This window comes from Papio anubis, chromosome 5 (assembly GCF_008728515.1).
Source record: "Papio anubis isolate 15944 chromosome 5, Panubis1.0, whole genome shotgun sequence".
In the NCBI taxonomy this organism is placed as follows: Eukaryota; Metazoa; Chordata; class Mammalia; order Primates; family Cercopithecidae; genus Papio; species Papio anubis.
The window spans coordinates 130,503,740-130,524,687 of NC_044980.1; the positions used below are offsets into that span (position 1 = coordinate 130,503,740).

The 20,948-nt window shown below is 42.3% G+C and overlaps 1 protein-coding gene across 13 annotated transcripts in view; it reads right to left on the bottom strand.

Annotated features, from left to right (window-relative positions):
• The window catches only part of KLHL3 (kelch like family member 3), a 272,614-nt gene that overhangs the window by 191,135 nt on the left and 60,531 nt on the right, over positions 1 to 20,948 (bottom strand). Inside the window, exons 4-5 of one of the 13 annotated variants that reach the window (XR_004183997.1) lie at positions 11,999 to 12,191; positions 8,711 to 8,909 (exon numbers count right to left, since the gene is read on the bottom strand). The exons of 10 other annotated variants lie outside the window; for them this stretch is intronic. The gene's annotated coding sequence lies outside the window, so the exon portion shown is untranslated. Of the gene's footprint in view, positions 1 to 8,710; positions 8,910 to 11,998; positions 12,192 to 20,948 lie in introns of those variants that run through there. 2 more of the 13 variants (XR_004183999.1, XR_004183998.1) reach the window with 2 other exon arrangements.

Consider the following 20,948-nt stretch of genomic DNA (forward strand, 5'->3'; position numbering starts at 1 on the left):
GAAAGAAAGTATCCCAGAGCATTAACAGTGTTTATCCCCAGGTGATGTGATAAGACTTTTGGGTAATGTGTCTTTATGTCTTTATTTCTTTCCTACTTGTTCCAGCTTGCTGCCTTTTTTTTTTTTTTTTTTTTTTAAGTTAAAACTGAATCAGTACTATTGATTTTCTAATTATTTGTTGCTGGTATATTAAAATACCAGCAATTTTTATGCTGACTTGTATTCTGAGCTCTTGCTAAATTAATCTACTAATTCTAATGATTCACCTGTAGCTTCTTTTGAATTTTCTGTGGACATAATCATGTTGGGTTGTTTGTCGTTTTTTGTTTTTTGTTTTTTTTTTTTTTGAGACAGGGTCTCACTTTGTCACCCAGGCTGCAGTGCAGTGGTGCAATCACAGTTCACTAAAGCCTCAACCTTCCAGGACTCTGGTGATCCTCCCACCTCAGCCTCCAGAGTAGCTGGGACTACAAATGTGTACCACCATGCCCAGCTAATTTTTGAATTTTTGCAGAAATGGGGTTTCACCATGTTGCCCAGGCTGGTCTCAAATTCCTGGGCTCAAGTGATCTGCCCACCTCGGACTCCCAAAGTGCTGGGATTACAGGTGTGAGCCGCTGTGCTCAGCCTTGTTTGTGAATAATGACAATGTTATATTCCTTTCCTATACATACAACCTTTTATTTATTATTCTTATCTCATTGCCTAGTAGGGGTAAACAAGCAACTTCTTTGTCTAAAAATGAATGTGTGTTTTTTAACTTTTACCTTTAAAGAATATTTTCACCAGATATAGAATTACAGATTGACAGTTATTTATTCCATTATTTTAAAGGTGTTATTCTATTGTCTTCCATAATTTCAGTTGGGAAACAACTCTTTTTTTTTTTCATTCCTTCTAAGATAATGTGGCTTTTGTTCACTAGCTTTAAGATTTTCTTAATATCTTTTCATCGTGGCCAGGCTCTGTGGCTCATGTCTGTAATCCCAGCACTTTGGGAGGCCGAGGCAGGCGGGTCACCTGAGGTCAGGAGTTTGAGACCAGCCTGGCCAACATGGCAAAATCCCGTCTCTACTAAAAATACAAAAAAATTAGTCAGGCATGCTGGTGGGCACCTGTAATCTCAGCTACTTGGGAGGCTGAGGCAGGAGAATTGCTTGAATTCGGGAGGCTGAGGTTGCAGTGAGCTGAGATCACGCCATTGCACTCCAGCCTGGGCAACGAGAGCAAACACCATCTCAAAAAAAAAAAAAAAAAAAATCTGCACCGTGCCTTCTAAAGTCCTTCCCTCTTTCTTTTTGTCTCTTTGCTTAACTGTATTTCCTAAATATTCTACTAAGAACATACAATGCTTATATAATTTTTCTTAATGAAGGAGAAAAAAACAAAAACTTTTTTTAAAAACCTGAGAATCCAAAATGCCTGTCCATGAGGCAGTTGTGCTGCAAGGAGTCAAGAGACGTGGAATCTAGCTTGTGCTGTGGGCAAATTACCTATCCTTCCTAAGCCCCTGCTTCATTCAATCAATAAATATTTAATAAATGTCTACTATGTGCTTAAATACAATAGTGAGCAAGACTGACATAATCCCTGCCCTCATGGAGTTTACAGTCTAACAGAGATAATACTTTAAAAGTACTGTGATAAGGCCGGGCGTGGTGGCTCACGCCTGTAATCCCAGCGCTTTGGGAGGCTGAGGCAGGCGGATTACCTGAGGTCAGGAGTTCAAGACCAGCCTGGTCAACATAGTGAAACCCCATCTTTACTAAAAATACAAAAAAAAAAAAAAAAAATAGCCAGGTGTGGCAGTGGCCACCTGTAATCCCAGCTACTCGGGAGGCTGAGGCAGGAGAATCACTTGAACCCAGGAGGCAAAGATTGTGGTGAGCTGAGATCGCGCCATTGCACTCCAGCCTGGGTGGCAAGTGAAACTCCATTTCAGAAAAAAAAAAAGAACTGTGACAAGTGCTGTAACAGAGAAACTATAACATTATGAAGGTACTTAGGAGGAATTAACCTACTCAGGGGACAATGGGGACAGGAAGTAGATAAGAAAAACTTCTTGGAAGAAATAATTTTTAAACTGATATCCAAACGATTAGGACTTAGCCAGGCAGAAATGAGGCTAGTTTTCTCTTAGTTGCTTTGTAATTCTGTGATTCTATGTTCCAACCTTCGTTACTGTTACTGTATCAGAATCCAAAGGAACATCACTTAACAGGTCCCTCCATTCATTAACTTAATCCTAAAAACACTCTTGTAAATAAGTAATGCTATTCCAATCTACAAATTTTAAAACTGTTAATTAAGCAAGTTGCCTGAAGTCACACAGTGGTGAATTCTGATCTGTCCAGCTTCAAATTCCATCCTCTTTCACTCATTGTTCAACTATCATTTACTGAGTACCCGCCAAGTTATCTGCCTGACACTGCGGATAAAGAGAACAGTTAAGATTGGATCCCTGCTCTTGATGAATGCACTTCCTGAGGGGGCAATGTCAGTAATCCAGACAATTACAACATGGTTAGGTATTTAGAAAGAGGCAGAGTAGGACTATGCCTTTTCATCAGAATCTAATTCCCCAGCTTCTCCAAGAAATCCAGGAGGTAGGTATATGATCACTGAGAAAGACTAGACAGATTGGTAAATTTGCAAACCTATAGCTCAAATCCAGCATCCCTGACTGGCCTTGAGCAACAGTTCTGTCTGCTATCTACCATACCATTAAGCCAGTCTCTTCAGGTGAGGATCTTCCAGAGGAATGGGTATCCAAATGGCATGCAATCATCTTATTACACAGAATAAACAGGCTTTCAGCCTTCCCAAACTGATGAGGAACTTCAGCATTCACCTCACGGACTCTTAGAAAGACATATATAAGCTAATCACGCCTGCCATAACCTTGGAACATTTCATGGACATTTTCAGATAAAGCCCCTCCTCACCCATATGGCTTCAAAAAATACCCTGTCCCTGATTAAAAGGAATTGAGAGACGTATGAAACCAGGATTTCCGAGTTGTTCCCGGAAGAGCTTCAGCCAGGAGCTTTCACTAGCAGATGTTAAATCTGATTTTTGAGCCTAATGAAAATGCTGGGCTTCTAGCTTCGTGGAATGAGTCTGAGATATGGTTTCTAAGTCAATAACTGAGTGGAAACTTGATCTACGGTATTATGTGAAGGTTCCTCAATTCTTCTATAGAACAACTAGTGGGAAACAGTTCATATGCTTACGCATCCTTCTGAGAGGCCACGAGGAGCACCCACTTACTCATACATTTAGAACTACAACAAAACTGCCTCTGGCGTTGGAGAGATGGGGACTATCAATGTCTCTGGAAGCCAGGAGTCCAAGGACTCTCATCCCAACTCTTCCTATGGTCTCACTGTGCTGCTCTAAGCATGCCACTTAACCCCTCTGTGTTTCAGCTCTGCCACACTGTCCCTCCAGTCCTTGGGTCCCCTCAGTGCATGTATACAAAGTCTATTCCTGTTGCCCAGCCCTTCTCTAATTCTACATATACCACTCTGCTTCCTGGCTACAAACTTGTTGCTAACAAAACTGTGAGCATCTCACTAGAAGATTCAGGACTTTGTATCTTTTGACTCTCCCTAAGTGTACACTAACAGGCCAAATCTACTTGCTGAGTAAAGAAAAGATTCCCTGAGACTTCTTATTGGTGACAGAAGATTCAACCTTTAAAAATTACCCAAATTCGGGCCCGGTGCGGTGGCTCACATCTGTAATCCCAGAACTCTGGGAGGCCGAGGCGGGCGGATCATGAGGTCAGGAGATCGAGACCACGGTGAAACCCCGTCTCTACTAAAAATACAAAAACTTAGCCGGGCGCGGTGGCGGGTGCCTGTAGTCCCAGCTACTCGGGAGGCTGAGGCAGGAGAATGGCGTGAACCCAGGAGGTGGAGCTTGCAATGAGCTGAGATCGCGCCACTGCACTCCAGCCTGGGCAACAGAGCGAGACTCCGTCTCAAAAAAACAAAAATTACCCAAATTCCCCAACTCCTAATGTATAAAAGGACTGAGAATCCCTTTGATCTATTCATCTTGCTGGAATAAGGAAATAAAAGATTAACATACAAGAAAGAAAAATAAAACATCTATTACTTATCTTCTCATGACTTCACATACATACAGTATCTGTTTTCTTACAAAGTTGTAAACAGTATTACCACTTACAATTATTAAGACCTCCATAATAATTCATCAAGTAGATATACCATCTTTTACTAACCATTCCTTGGTCAGATGTTTAGAGTACCTTAAAACTTTTCCAAATTATAATATAAATAACACTGTGATGAACACCTTTATCCATAAAACTGTGACTGTATTTTGGATTATTTCCTGAGGTTAGATATCCAAAAGTGGATCTGCCAGATCATTGGTAATGAACATTTTTATTACACCTCATATGTATTACAAATTTTATGATTAATTCTTAAATATCTTTCAGCTGCAAGATACAATTCTATTGCTAAAATATGGGATCCTCTTAGTCCAAATGTTTTGTTAAGTAGGCAGGATAGTATAAAAGAAAACAGACTTGGCCGGGCGCGGTGGCTCAAGCCTGTAATCCCAGCACTTTGGGAGGCCGAGACGGGCGGATCACGAGGTCAGGAGATCGAGACCATCCTGGCTAACACGGTGAAACCCCGTCTCTACTAAAATATACAAAAAACTAGCCGGGCGCGGTGGCGGGCACCTGTAGTCCCAGCTACTCGGGAGGCTGAGGCAGGAGAATGGCGTGAACCCGGGAGGCGGAGCTTGCAGTGAGCTGAGATCCGGCCACTGCACTCCAGCCTGGGCGGCAGAGCGAGACTCCGTCTCAAAAAAAAAAAAAAAAAAAAAGAAAACAGACTCTAGAATCACACTGTCTGGGTTCAACTCCCAGTTCTATCATTTGGTAGATGTATGGACTTAAACAAGTTACTAAATTTTCCTAAGACAATATACATAAAGCACATGGTCTGGCATATAAAAAGGGGTCAATAAATGTTAATCATTATTATTGTCTTTAGATTACAAAAAAAAAGATAGATCCTATTTTAAAAAGCCAAGAATATCCTCAAATAATGGAGTAAGAATGAACATAAAACAAAAGACAAAATAATACTCTCGTACTTACATCATAAGCAGGTTCATTTATGGTGAATACTATCTACATCACTGTGGTTATTAGTTACATATAAATAAATACCACTTTATTGAGTGTCTACTCTCTTTAAAACCTTTACATACACTGTCTCATTTAATCCTCTCAACAATCCTCTATGGTGATGATAATAATAACACCAAAAATAACAGTTAATGTTTACCAAGTGCTTATTATATGTCATGCATAGTCATGAAGTAGGACTTTTCATTTGATTATTACCCTCATTATACAGACATAAGTGAGTTACACAGAGGCTAAATAGCTTGTCAAAGTTTACACAGCTAACAAGGTAGGTCTTATTACTACCATTTTATAAGAAAACTGGAACCTATGAAAATTACCTGTAAAAGTAAGTAACTGGGGCAGGCTTTGAACCAGCATCTGTTGGACTCTCAAGTCCATATGCTTTTATTTCTGTTACTCTGCCACCTTATGTGGATTATCAACAGCAAATAGTTAAGGTTGGCTTCCCTCATTCTCACCTTCCTTTGCCATAAGCCAGTATGTACTGACAATAGTCTCATTTGAACATTTGCCTCTGAGGAGAATATAATCAGGAAGGCAAGTCTGATGCAAAACTCCATATTCTGAAATGCAACCCTTAAAACAATGTACCATGGATTCTCTCTCCTGAGGTGTCTGTTGCACTCCATCTAGCGTACATGCCTTTCAGATACTTGGTGGTTCCTAATAAGGTACCCCAATCAGTTTCTTAATCAAGGCAACACTTCAAAAGATTTTCAGATGAATGCTACAGACAGGTTTCCTATTTCCCTCTGACTCAGAAGGCCCTCAAAATCCCCTCCACTGAAAGAAACAAAGCCGCTTCAAGCCTCTCAAAACATCTTGAAAATACATTTTCAAAAGGACTGCACCCGTAGGAAGAAACCTAAACTGAAGTCTTATTTCTCAAATGAACTAATTGTTTAATATTGCACAAATTATGTCCCTTCTTTGTGCCTCTTCGAAAGTGGAGAAAGTTTCCTGAGATTCTAGTTTAAAAAATGGGGCTCCTGACTGGGTGTGGTGGTTCACGGCTGTAATCCCAGCACTTGGGGAGGCTGAGGCAGGCAGATCAAGAGGTCAGGAGATCGAGACCATCCTGGCTAACATGGTGAAATCCCGTCTCTACTAAAAATACAAAAAATTAGCCGGGCGTGTTGGCAGGCGCCTGTAGTCCCAGCTACTCGGGAGGCTGAGGCAAGACAACGGCGTGAACCTGGGAGGCGGAGCTTGCAGTGAGCCAAGATCTCGCTACTGTGCCACTGCACTCCAGCCTGGGCAACAGAGCGAGACTTCGTCTCAAAAAAAAAAGAGATGGGGGAGTCCTTTGGGGAAGTATTTGTTATTAACCAGAGGGATTTGGTGGAGTGAGAAATGTAGACAGTGGTAAAGAAATAAATCCACAAAACCTTTGCAGGATAGAGCAAAGCAGCATCCAAAGGCCTTTCCTATCTTCTCCAAGATTTATCCTCCACTAAAGACGAGCAAAGATAGGATCCTGCTGCCACCTGGTGGCACTTTAGGCATCACAGAAAGAAGGGCTTACTCAATAGGGTCATGCAACCCAAATCCCCCTCAAGAAACCACAACCTCCTCCTCCTCCCTTACAATTAACTGCACAGAGCTTGACCATTCACAAAACATTTTTAACCCTATTATCTCATTTCATTCTTCCAACAACTATGGGAGGGGAAGGGGGAGGCGTGCGGGGGGAGGGGGCAGAGGGGGCGGGGTGGCAGGACTGGAGGCATAATTCCAACTCTGTTGGAAAAGCCAAAGCTCAGAGAGACTACGTGACTTGCCTAAGGTCACACAGTGAGTAGCTGACAGTACCTGAACCCACATTCCCTGATTCTAAATCAGGTGATTCATTCTCTGCTGTGTAGGGAAACGGGTAAAACTGAGGTTTAGGTATGCTCCAGGTCTAGGAATTTGAAGGAAGGAGGCTTAAGAAGAGAAAAGGCTCAATTTCTTCTGCAGACACAACTAATTGGCCACAGGCCACAATCAGGCCGCTTAGAAAAAGGTCTACATAGTCGACCTGTCTCTAGAAAAAGGTATGTAGATAGCCTCGGTTCCTGTCTTCCTTCTCGGTTTGCACATTCTCAGTTAACATCTCTAGGTCTCTCCAGCTGCTCTCCCTCCCTCTACTTTCCAGCCCTAGCCTACCCATAGGACACAAGACTGATTTATGGCTAAGTGCTAAACACCAAACGGATCCCAGACAAGGGAGCCACAACATCTAGGTGTGGTGACATGCATCTGTAGTCCCAGCTACGGGGGAGGCTGAGAGTGGGGAGGATCACTTGAGCCCAGTAGGTCAAGGATGCAGTGAGCTGTGATCGCACCATTGCACTCAGCCTGGGCAACAGTGAGACCCTGTCTCAAAAATAAATAAATAAAAGAAATGCAAAGCCCAAGTGCCTAAACTTTCTACAACCCACAGACCTCTCTCTTTCCCTCTTTCCCTCCCTCCCTCACTACCTCTCTCTTTCCCTCTTTCCCTCCCTCCCTCCTTCCTTCCTTCCTTGTGAGTAGAGCATATTCACTAAATGAGTGGAGTATTGTATGGGATAAAGGTGACAAATAAGAAATAATTCCTTTGTGCCGGGCGCGGTGGCTCAAGCCTGTAATCCCAGCACTTTGGGAGGCCGAGGCGGGCGGATCACGAGGTCAGGAGATCAAGACCATCCTGGCGAACACGGTGAAACCCCGTCTCTACTACAAATACAAAAAAGTTAGCCGGGCGAGGTGGCGGGTGCCTGTAGTCCCAGCTTCTAGGGAGGCTGAGGCAGGAGAATGGCGTGAACCCAGGAGGCGGGGGAACTTGCAGTGAGCCGGGATCGCGCCACTGCACTCCAGCCTGGGCGACAGAGCGAGACTCCGTCTCAAAAAAAAAAAAAAAAAAAGAAATAATTCCTTTGTGAAATCAGGATCTTGAAGAGATACCTGCATTCCTGTGTTCACTGCAGCATTATTCACAAGGACCAAGATATGGACATGACTTGCATGTCCATTGACAGATGAATGGATAAAGAATATGTGGTATACATGTACAATGGAATATTACCCAGCCTTTAAAAAGAATAAAATCCTGCCATTTGTGACAATATGAATGAACCTGGAGAACATTATGAAATAGGCCAAACATAGAAAGATAAATTTCATTCGCGTCTGTGTGAAGAGACCACCAAACAGGATTTGTGTGAGCAACAAGGCTGTTTATTTCACCTGGGTAAAGGTGGGCTGAGTCGGAAAAGAGAGTCAGCAAAGGGCACTGGGATTATCAATAGTTCTTATAGGTTTTGGGATAGGCAGTGGAGTTAGGAGCAATGTTTTGAGGGCAGGGGGTGGATCTCAAAGTACATTCTCAAGGGTGGGGAGAATTACAAAGAACCTTCTTAAGGGTGGGGGAGATTACAAAGTACATTGATCAGTTAGGGTGGGGCAGAAACAAATCACAATGGTGGAATGTCATCATTTAAGGCTATTTTCACTTCTTTTGTGGATCTTCAGTTGCTTCAGGCCATCTGGATGTATACATGCAGGTCACAAGGGATATGATGGCTTAGCTTCGGCTCAGAGGCCTGACATTCCTGTCTTCTTATATTAATAAAAAAAAATAATAATGGTAAAGTGTTAGGGCAGCAAAAATTTTTAGGGGTGGTATGGAGAGATAATGGGTGATGTTTCTCAGGGCTGCTTCAAGCAGGATCAGGGGCGACATGCGAACCTAGAGTGGGAGAGATTAAGCTGAAAAAAGATATTGTGGGGTTGTTAGAAGGAGCATTTGTTGTACAGAATTATTGGTGATGGCCTTGATGAGGTTTTGTATGAATTGAGAAACTAAATGAAAGACACAATATTCAAATAAAAGAAGGAGAAAAATAGGTATTAAAGGACTAAGAATTGGGAGTACCCAGGACATCCAATTAGAGAGTGTCCAAGGGGGTTCAACATTATTGTTTGCTTGGTTGGTGAGTTTTTGGGCTCCATCCTTGAGTTTATGTTGTCATATACCAGGCCAGATTGATTAAGGTAAGAACAACACTCTCCATTTAAAAACATACAGAGTCCTCTTTTTTTAGCAGTGAGTAAGTCGAGGCCTCAGCAATTTTGGAGGAAAGAGAAATGCAAAGCCAGCAACTGTTTGTTAAAGAAGGATTAGAAACGGCTAGGAGAGAGTGAGATTGATAGTGTGGTGGAGATAGCTGGGGAGAGGTAGAGGGTGGCATAAGAACGGGAACCGGAATAAGAGTGAGTATAAAAGTAAAGAATAGGACTTCATCAGGGTGAAAGTATTGGAGGGTACCTTGCCACTGAAGATCCACTTCAAGAGAGACTTAAGGGTGGCAATTTACATCCAGGAGTCACTAAATACCAAGAGCCTGAGAAACTGCTTGGGTGATTTGACTAATAAAGGCCAGTCCATTATCAGACTGCATAGAGGTGGGAAGGCCAAACTGAGGAATTAGGTCTGACAAAAGGGAAGAAATGACCGCAGTGGCCTTCTCAGACCCTGTGGGAAAGGCCTCTACCTATCCAGTGAAAGTGTCTACCCAGACCAAGAGGTATTTTAGTTTCCTGACTCAGGGCATGTGAGTAAAGTCAATTTGTCAGTCCTGGGCAGGGGCAAATCCCCAAGCTTGATGTGTAGGGAAGGGAGGGGGCCTGAACAATTCCTGAGGAGTAGTAGAATAGCAGATGGAACAACTGAGAAGTGATTTCCTTGAGGGCAGATTTCCACGATGGAAAGGAAATGAGAGGTTCTAAGAGGCAGGCTAGCGGCTTGTAACCTACATGGAAGAGGTTATGAAATGACGACAGAATAGAATGGGCCTGTGAGGCTGGAAGGAGATATTTTTCTTGGTCTAAGAACCATTTGCCTTGTGTGGGAAGACATTGATAGGTGGAAGTTTCAGTGGGGGAGTAAATGGGAGTGACCAGATGAGAAGGAGAAAAACTGCCATGAGGGATAGAAGCTGGAAGCTAGCTGCTTTTTTTGCTACCTTATCAGCATAAGTGTTGCCTTGAGCAGTGGGATCTGATGCCTTTTAATGGCCCTTCCAGTGAATGACTCCAGCTTCCTTTGGAAGTAAAGCGGCTATGAGAATAGTTTTTATTAAAGAGGCATTAATGATGGAGGACCCTTGCGTGGTGAGAAAACCTCTTTCTGCCCATATAACAGCATGGTGGTGCAGGATATGGAAGGCATATTTAGAGTCAGTATAAATATTTAATTTTATTGATGCATAGTCCCTTTGCAAGAGTGAGGGCCCGAGGCAATGAGTTCAGCTTGCTGAGAGGTAGTGGAGGGCGGCAGAGTGGTAGCCTCAATGATAGATGTGGAAGATACTATAGCATAGACTGCCTTTGCTGGTGTGTGGCAGTTAGGCCTGGTGGAACTGCCATCAATAAACCAAGTATGATCAGGGTGAGAAACAGGAAAGAAGGAAATACAGGGAAATTGAGTGAATGCCAGGTGGATTAGAGAGATACAGTCATGAGGCTCAGGTGTGGTATCAGGAATAATGTGGGGGACTAGCCTAAAACAGTAAGGTTAAGTTGTTTGGACAGAAAGGCTACAGGGTGTAGTCCCGGCTCTTGTGTAAGAATTTTGACTGCAGAGCCCTGTACTTTGGCTGTGTGTAATGAAAAGGGTTGGAATGAGTTAGGGAAAGCCAGTGTGGGGGCAACTTCTAGGGCTGTTTTTAAGGAGCAGAAAGAGGAGTGGCAAAAGGATTCAGGATCTATGGGGTCAGCTAGGTTTGTGTTTGTGAGTTTACATAATGGTTTAGTCAGGTATCCAAAGGTGGAAGTACCTAACCATACCTAGGAAGGAAAGGAGTAGTTGTTTTGTAGAAGGGGTTCAGGTTTGGGAGATTAGCTGGACACAATCGGCAGGGAGAGCACGTGTGTTTTCATGAAGAATTATGCTGAGACAGGTAACAGATGAGGAAGAAATCTGGACTTGACTGAAGTAATGGGGGCTGTCTACGAAGCCTTGTGGTAGTACAGCCCAGGTAACTTGCTAAGCCTGATGGGTGTCAGGGTCAATCCAAGTGAAAGCAAAGAGAGGCCGGGATGAAGGGTGCAAAGGAATAGGAAAGAAAGCATGTTTGAGATCCAGAACAGAATAATGGGTTATGGAGGGAGGTACTAAGGATAGGAGAGAATATGCGTTTGGCACCACGGGGTGGATAGGCAAGACAATTTGGTTGATAAGGCGCAGATCCTGAACTAACCTGTAAGGCTTGTCCAGTTTTTGGACAGGTAAGATGGGGGAATTGTAAGGAGACTTTATAGGCTTTAAAAGGCCATGCTGTAACAGGCAAGTGATAACAGGCTTTAATCCTTTTAAAGCGTGCTGCGGGATGGGATATTGGCGTTGAGCGGGGTAAGGGTGATTAGGTTTTAATGGGATAGTAAGGGGTGCATGATCAGTCGCCAAGGAGGGAGTAGAGGCGTCCTATACTGGTGGTTTAAGGTGGGGAGACACAAAGGGAGGATGTGAAGGAGGCTTTCAACTGGGGAAAAAGGTGGCAGTGAGGTGTGGTTGTAGCTCAGGAATAGTCAGGGAAGCAAATAATTTAGTTAAAATGCCTGGACCTAATAAGGGAACTCGGCAGGTGGGGATAACTAAAAAGGAGTGTTTAAAAGAGTATTGTCCAAGTTGCCACCAGACTTGGGGAGTTTTAAGGGGTTTAGGAGCCTGGCCATCAACACCCACAACAGTTATGGAGGCAAAGGAAACAGGCCCTTGAAAACAAGGTAATGTGGAGTGGGTAGCCTCTGTATTGATTAAGAAGGGGACGGACTTACCTTCCACTGTAAGAGTTACCCAAAGCATCTGTGATGGTCCAAGAGGCTTCCAAGATGATCGGGCAGCGTCAGTCTTCAGCTGCTAAGCCAAGAAGATCTGGGAAGGTGTCAGTCAGAGAGCCTTGGGCCGGAGTTCCAGGGGCTCTGGGAGTGGTTGCCAGGTGAGTTGAACAGTCCAATTTTTAGTGGGGTCCTGCACAGATGGGACATGGCTTAGGAGGAATCCCGGGCTGCAGGCATTCCTTGGCCCAGTGGCCAAATTTCCGGCACCTGTAGCAAGCTCCTGGGGGAGGAGGTTCTGGAGGAACCCCTGGCAGCTGCAGTTCAGGCATTTGGAGTTCTTGTGTGCTGGAGATGTGGCTGGGTTCTGTCTCACAGTGGAGGCAAGGAATTGCAACTCAGAAATACATTGCTACTTGACTGCCTCTATTCTATTAGTGTACACCTTGAAGGCGAGGTTAATTAAGTCCTGTTGTGGGGTTTGAGGGCCAGAATTTAATTTTTGGAGCTTTATTTAATGTCGGGAGCAGATTGGGTAATAAAATGCAAATTGAGGATAAGACAGCCTTGTGACCTTTCAGGGTCTAGGGCTGTAAAGCATCTCAGGGTTGCTGCCAAATGGGCTATGAACTGGGCTGGGTTTTTATATTTGATGAAAAAGAGCCTAAACACTAACTGATTTGGGAGATGTTGGACAAAGAAAAAGGAGCATTAACCTTGACTATGCCTTTAGCTCCAGCCACCTTCTTAAGAGGAAATAGCTGGGTAGGTGGGGGAGGGCCAGTCACGGAATGAAACTGTAAGCTGGACCGGTGTGAGGAGGGGAGGTGATAAAAGGATTATAGGGTAGGGGAGCAGAGGCTGAGGAAAAATTGGGACCTAGCTCAGCCTGGCGAGGAGCAACCTGGGGAGGAGGGGAGAGGTCAGATGGGTCCATAGAAAAGGAAGATTCAAAAGACTCAGAGATGCTTGGGGTTGGGACTGAAGGGACAGGCAGGAGGGAAAGAAGGAGGATTTGGGAGGAATCGCATTGGGAACAGAGACTAGGGAGGGAACGAAGTGTGAAAAATGCCTGGATGTAATGCACCTCAGACCATTTGCCCATTTTACTACAAAAATTATGTAGGTCTTGTAGGATAGAGGAACCGAAAGTGCTGTTTTCTGGCCATTTAGAGCCATTGTCAAGTTTGTATTGGGGCCAAGCAGAGTTGCAGAAGAAAATAAGGCATTTAGGTTTTAGGTCAGGTGTGAGTTGAAGAGGTTTTAAGTTTTTGAGAACACAGGCTAAGGGAGAAGAGGGAGGAATGGAAGGTGGAAGGTTGCCCATAGTGAAGGAGGCAAGCCCAGAGAAAAGAGAGAGTAGAGACATAGAGAGAAGAGCTTAGGGGGTTCTTGCCCTCCAGAAAAGCGGAGAAGGGGTAGAGACACAGAGAGAAGGGGTCGGGGGTTCTTGCCCCCCAGAAAAGCAGAGAAGGAGCAGAGACATGGAGAGAAGGGGTTGGGGGGTTCTTGCCCCCAGAAAAGCAGAGAAGGGGTAGAGACACGGAAAGAAGGGGTTGGGGGGTTCTTGCCCCCCAGAAAAGGGGAGAAGGGGTAGAGACACAGAGAGAAGGGGTCAGGGGGTTCTCACCCCCCAGAAAAGCGGAGAAGGGATAGAGACCTGGAGAGAAGGGGTCGGGAGGGTTCTTGCCCCCCCAGAAAAGCAGGGAAGGGGTAGAGACACAGAGAGAAGGGGTTGGGGGTTTTTGCCCCCCCAGAAAAGCAGTACTTGCCGTTAAGGGTGAAGGACCAAGGCAGGCATCCCCGCGTGGTCAGACACCTCTGAAATGTGGGTGAATAATCAGGCAGGCGTCCTTGCATGATTAAACACCAAGGGAAGACTGTCTTCCCAAGTCCGTGACCAGCGCCGGAATTTTGGGTCCACGGATAAAACGCGTCTCCTTTGTCTCTACCAGAAAAGGAAAGGAACTGAAATTAAGATAAGGGAGGGATTGAAGTGTGGCGCCAAGACTGAAAAGAGAAACAGGTTGAGGGATAGTGAGAGAGGTTGGAGAAGAGAGTAAAAAGAGGCCACTTACTGGATTTAAAATTGGTGAGATGTTCCTTGGGCTGGTCGGTCTGAGGACCAGATATGTAGGTGGATCTTTCTCACGGAGCAAAGAGCAGGAGGACAGGGGATTGATCTCCCAAGGGAGGTCCCCAGATCCAAGACACGGCACTAAAATTTCACTTGCGTCCATGTGAAGAGACCACCAAATAGGCTTTGTGTGAGCAACAGGCTGTTTATTTCACCTGGGTGCAGGTGGGCTGAGTCCAAAAAAAGAGTCAGCAAAGGGCACTGGGATTATCATTAGTTCTTATAGGTTTTGGGATAGGCAGTGGAGTTAGGAGCAATGTTTTGCGGGCAGGGGGTGGATCTTAAAGTACATTCTCAAGGGTGGGGAGAATTACAAAGAACCTTCTTAAGGGTGGGGGAGATTACAAAGTACATTGATCAGTTAGGGTGGGGCAGAAACAAATCACAGTGGTGGAATGTCATCATTTAAGGCTATTTTCACTTCTTTTGTGGATCTTCAGTTGCTTCAGGCCATCTGGATGTATATGTGCAGGTCACAAGGGATATGATGGCTTAGCTTGGGCTTAGAGGCCTGACAATAAATACTGTATGATGTCACTTATATGTGGAATCTAAAATAGTTAATTCATAGAATTTACCATGGACTGAGGGAAAGAGGATATGAGAACATGTTGGTCAAAAGGTAGAAAGTTTCAGTTATGCAAGATGAATAAATTCTGGAGAGTTAATGTATGGCATGGTGACTATCAGTAACAATGTTACACTATATACTTAAAATTTGTTGTTGATCCTAAGTATTCTCACACAAAAGGTATTCTCACACACGCACAAAAGGTAACTATGATGGATTGGTTAATTACCCTGATTGTAGTGATTATTTCACAATATGTATATCAAATCAAGTTGTATAATTTAAATATATATAATTTTTATTATTTTTTTCTTTTGTTATCTTTTTTAAGAGATAGAGTCTCACTCTGCTCACCCAGGCTGGAGTGCAGTGGCTCAATAATAGCTCACTGCAGCCTCAAACTCCTGGGCTCAAGTGATCCTCCCACCTCGATCTCTGGAGTGGGTGGAAGTACAGGCATACATCACCATACCTGGTTTATACAATTTTTCAAAAAAGAAATAATTCCTTTGATTAAAACTGTGTTGCCTAATTGCAAATGGGGAAATGGGGAAAAAAAAGTTATAAATGGATGTGAGATATAAACATTAAGTGCTTGGGGGTTAAGAAAAAAAAATAAGATTCCTTCTGGTTTGGGAGTTAGGGGATAAAAATGGATTTTAAAAAAAGCTATTTCATGGATGTATAACATATAAAACCCTTCAGAAGTCTGGCCTCTACAAACCTTCCCTGCCTTCTCTCCTACTACTACCTTGCCCTCACCCTACCATATTCTGAACACGAGTTTTCTTTAGTAAGTTAAGGATTAAGAGTATATGTTTTGCAATCAGACAGATCTTGGTTCCAATCCTACTTCTGCCATATTAGACAACCTTGGGTAACTTTTGGAATTTCCCCCCACAAAGCCTCAGTTTGCAGATCTGTAAAGTACATATCATAAAGACAGTTATTTAAAAAGGTATTTGTGAGAGTCAATTGAGAGAATGTATGCAAAGCTTTGTGCATGAACCATAGGAAAGACGTAGCAAATAGCAATTGACATTTTTCATTATCTCTGTGTCTTTGATGATGTTTTCTTTGCCCAGTATTCTCTTCACATTCTCAGACTGTTCCACTCCTATTTCTCCTGCAGGCCCATTACAAAAGTCTTTCTTCTTGAGTGCCCTAGGTCTTGCAAACAATTCCCCCACTGAGTGCTCAGAACCTTTGTTCATACCTCCTTTACTGTATTTACATGAACTTGTATTTGTTTGTAAGTCTGTCTTTCAGGAATGTGAGGCTCCAGAGGGCAAGAGTTAGGTCTTACTCATTCTAGCACAGTATATGACCCACGGTACCACTAGAGAAGCGATTGTTAAATAAATAAGATTGTATTTGAGCTAGGCCTTAAATAAATAGGAATTAAAGCAAACCTCTGGATGGCCTTTTAAATGTGAATGTTAACCTATTAGTGTTATACATTAACCCATCAGAAATCTCCAGAATTAATTATCAAGAATTAGCCTTTAAGATGAGCTGACAGGCAGGACCAAAGTCAGTCAAAATTTCATTAGGAAAAGCTGGAGGTGGATGCATGGATGAATGAAAGGACCCTGGAGCCCAGGCAAGCAGCTCAGGAAACAGGTACAGGACTTCCTTAGGTTAGCCAAGGGCACTTGGTGGTATGGTGGTGAGGGAAGGGAATCACTTTAAGAGTGAATAAGAGATTCGAGGATAGATAAAAAAGTAAAATAAAAAGACGAGTATCACAAATTTTCCAGATGGTCCTAAGGGGAAAGCAACACACATGTAACACAGAAGGTCACTATGTAGTCTAAAAGGGTTAGTTTATATTATAGCTTTCCACCTGCTCATGATGAAACTGTTCTCTTTATCGACAGAGAAGCAATCCTGTCTTTCATTACAATAAAAAAAAGAGGTCTCCAGGTCCTGTTTGGGCACCTGAAAATTTCTCAGCCATTATTTCTTCAAATACTTTTCTGGTGTCCCTGCCCTTCTCCAATTGGAGTTACATGTATATTAGACCATGTGATATTGTTCCACAGCTCACTGATACCCTGTTCATTTTTTTCATCTTTTTTCTCTGTGCTTTGAGTACTTCCTATTGTTATGCCTTCAAATGTACTAATTTTTTATTCAACTGTGTCTAGTCTGCTGTTAATCCCATCCAATGTACTTCTCATTTCAAACATTGTATTTTTCATCTCTAGAAATTTGACTTGGGTGTTTTTCTTATATCTTCCATTTCCCTCCTTGTTATGCTCGTGTTTTCCTCTACTTCTTGAACATGTAAAGCATTTTTATCACAGCTTTTTAATATCCTTGTCTCCTAATTTTATGATATGTGTCATTTCTGAATTCTGTTTCTATTAATTAAATGTTATCTGTTGTGGGTTATATTATCCCATTTTTTTGCACGTCCAGTAATTTTTCACTGGATGCCAGACATTACTTATCTTTCTTCAAGAATCACAGTCCTATTATGCCTATTGTTCAATGTCTGAAAACCATTGTTTCATATATCATGTTGGGTTTTTTAGTTAAGTTGAAAGGGTAAATTATATTCTTGATATTTCATCATGGCAGTAAATGGAAGGCCTTCGAATCTCTAATAAATTAATATATCTAGGCATTAAAAATCAATGATTGCTACGCCAGGAACAGTGGCTCATGCCTGTAATCCTAGCACTTTGGGAAGCCAAGGTGGGTGGATCACTTGAGGTCAGGAGTTCAAGACCAGCCTGGCCAACATGGTGAAATCCCATCTCTACTAAAAATACAAAAATCAGACAGGCATGGTGGTGTGTTCCTATAATCACGCTATGTGGGAGGCTGAGGCAGGACAATCACTTAAACCTAGGAGGCGGAGGTTGCAGGTGAGCCAAGATTGTGCCACTGCCCTCCAGCCTGAGCGAAAGAGACCCTATTTCAAATAATAATAATAATAATCAATGATTGCTATTATAAAATCACAAAAAGAAGAGATAACCAGACACTTTGTGCCTCCTGATAAACACAATCCAACATCACCTATGAAGTAGTCTTTCAAAATAAAATATCAAACCTGAATCTGATCAAGCCTCTAGATCCAATAATCAATTTATAGGAAATTCAGAAGACAGAAGAGAAGAACATCTTAAACTACACCACAGGGATACAATCAACAAAATCAAAACTGCAGGAAACCCTATAGGACAAACAACTGGTTTTTTCAACAATCGCAAGAATATAAAAATGTTGGAGGGAAAGCTATAGACTGAAAGAGACTAAAAGATATATCTATTGTAATGTGTGAACCTTATTTGGATCCTGATTCAAGCAAGCAAACTGCAAGAAAAAACTGTGACATTTAGGAGACAACTGGAAATCTGAACGCAGACTAGATCATTGATGGTATTTAGGAGTTATTACTAATTTTTAGGTATGATTATGGTATTATATTTTTCACAAAAACCATCTCTTAGAGAAATATTTTGATTATAATATAGACAAAATATTTTGCTATTTGCTTCAAAATAATATGGTAGGGGGCAAGACAGTAGGGGTACAGATAAAATAAGATTGATCATGAATACATAATTATAGGAACTAAGTGATATACAGACATATAGATATACATATATTTGAAATTTTCTATTAGAAATAAGGTTTAAAAATTTAAAGAGTCATAAAATTGAGATATGGGTTCTAAAGCTGGCTTTGACATCATTTTTCTCTGTACCTATGGACTAATCACTTCTCTCTAGGCCTCAGTTTCCTCTATAAATAATGAAACATAAAACACATTCTAATATTAATTACACTTTCCACCATATCCACTCATTAGTTATGTGACATGGGAAAGTTACTTAATCTTTTTAAGCTTCAGTTTCCTTATTTGTAAAAGGTGATGAAAATAGTAGCTAATTTGTAGGACTGCTGGTGGGTTAAACTGGATGCTCTATGTTAGCGCTCTCATCACAGTGCCTGGCACAAAGCACTTAATAAATAATATCTATCGTTATTATCTCTTGCTGCACTAAGAAATACCAATAAAGAATTCTATACTTTATTTTAAAAAATGAGAGGCCTCTATAGTTTAGCCCTTCCTTCCTCCATATCTCCCTTCTTTGGGACAAAAGTAAGAAAATCTGAAACTTCCCCTCTAAAAGTCTGTGGAACAACATGCCCAATAGTACGAGACAGGTTAGGATTTGGCTCTCCTTCCGAGTGAGAGTCATTGCTGCGGGTCTGGAAAAAACGGAGGTGCTACTTTAGTCATTTTCAGAATATAGTATGCAGCTGTTCTCCTGGAATGCCACACATCCTGAAGTTGCTCCAAGGGCTAAAAACAGAGTTCAGGCCATCAGCCCAATGCAGCCAAGCTCATTCTTTTCAAGGTGGCCCCATTTCAAATAAAATGGGCACTTTGTATGTAACTCCTTTTCTAACCAAGAGTTGGTCTTCCTCACCAGACTGTGAGCCCTTTGAGGGCAAAGCTAGTTGATCTTTATAGCTTACGCTCCCTAGCAAAGCACCTGGGACAGAGCAGGTACCCAATAAATGCTAGTTAAATGAAGGAATTAATGGTCTATTCTTTTGTTTTATCTGGGTTGGAGTAGGAGTGGAAAAAGAACAATGATAGGCAATACAATGAACCAATTGTTGGAAGGATCTTTCTAACAATTTTTCAGGGAGTACAACTTGTTCACAACTTTCCCAAATACACCCTGAATATTTTTTCCTTCTGAGCCTGTACTCATACTCATTCCCTCCACCCATTAATATCTTTCTCTTACTCTCCTTCTCTCACTTCACTCTTGCTGTCACTCTTTCACTCTTAATATCTACATCCTTCAAGACTTGGTTCCTCTTCCATGAAACTTTTCTCAACCACTATTGCTGAAAGGACTCTCTTCATCTTGATTTCCTATAACACTTTATCTTTAGCTTTAGGCACTCATAATGTTCTGTCATATGCAGTGGTCAGTTGTATGTTTCATAATTTTTGCGGATTGAAGGCAAGGTCATCTTTTAATTTCTGAGGCACCCAGCATAGCACTTTGTGTAAATCAGACATGTGCATTTATTGGCTAAACTTGGAAGAGTAAGAAATATAATCATTCAACCCAATTTAAAGTATAAAACAAGTGAGGCTTAAAAAGTATGTTTCATCCGTCCGGGCGCGGTGGCTCACGCCTGTAATCCCAGCACTTTGGGAGGCCGAGGTGGGCGGATCACGAGGTCAGGAGATCAAGACCATCCTGGCTAACACGGTGAAACCCCGTCTCTACTAAAAATACAAAAATTTAGCCGTGCGTGGTGGCGGGCGCCTGTAGTCCCAGCTACTCTGGAGGCTGAGGCAGGAGAACGGCGTGAACCCGGGAGGCGGAGCTTGCAGCGAGCCGAGATCGCGCCACGGCACTCCAGCCTGGGAGACAAAGTGAGACTCCTTCTCAAAAAAAAAAAAGTATGTTTCATCCCTAAGATCTTTTTTTCTAAAAAAGTTAACACAGGAGCCAGGCATGGTGGCACATGCCTGTAGTCCCAGTACTCAGGACATGGAGGCTTAAGTCCAGGAGTTCAAGGCTGTAGTATGCTGTGATTATACCCATGAATAGCCACTGCTACTGCACTCCAGCCTGGGCAACATAATGAGACCCTGTCTCGGAAAAAAAAAAAAAAAAGTTAACGCATTGTTTTGGAAGTTTCTCTACCCTATTATTATGTTTTATTAGGCAATATCCTCTTCGGGAAAACTGTTGTTAGGCATATATATTCTCTAACCAAGTGAATTTAAAAGAAAAATCAAAACATTAAAAATAATTTATATTTTCTTCAAATGTGGAGACAAGACAGGCTGGGCATCAAAAAACTAAGACTGAGAATCACTAGATAATTGTGGAACCTTAGCTAAGCCCTTGGCTTTTCCCAACACTATCCTCCCCAGACTACCTCTCAGCATAGTTGTAGGTACAAATGAGAGGAAAGCATTGAGAAACTATAAAATATTATGTAATTTTAGGGTATAATACTTCTCAAAGGAAAGGGCCAGGATAGAAGTAAATCTTATTTCTTGAAATTAAGGATGAACTGAGGCTTCCTTGTTACTGAGATAATTGCTTTTTTCCTCTTCTAGATGATATATTCTACAACTGCCATCATATAATGACCACTTTGTTGCCTCTCCTCTTTTTTTCATTCCCTAGAGATTAAAAATTAAAATATATAAACCAAGATACCCCTACTACCCCTACCCCTAG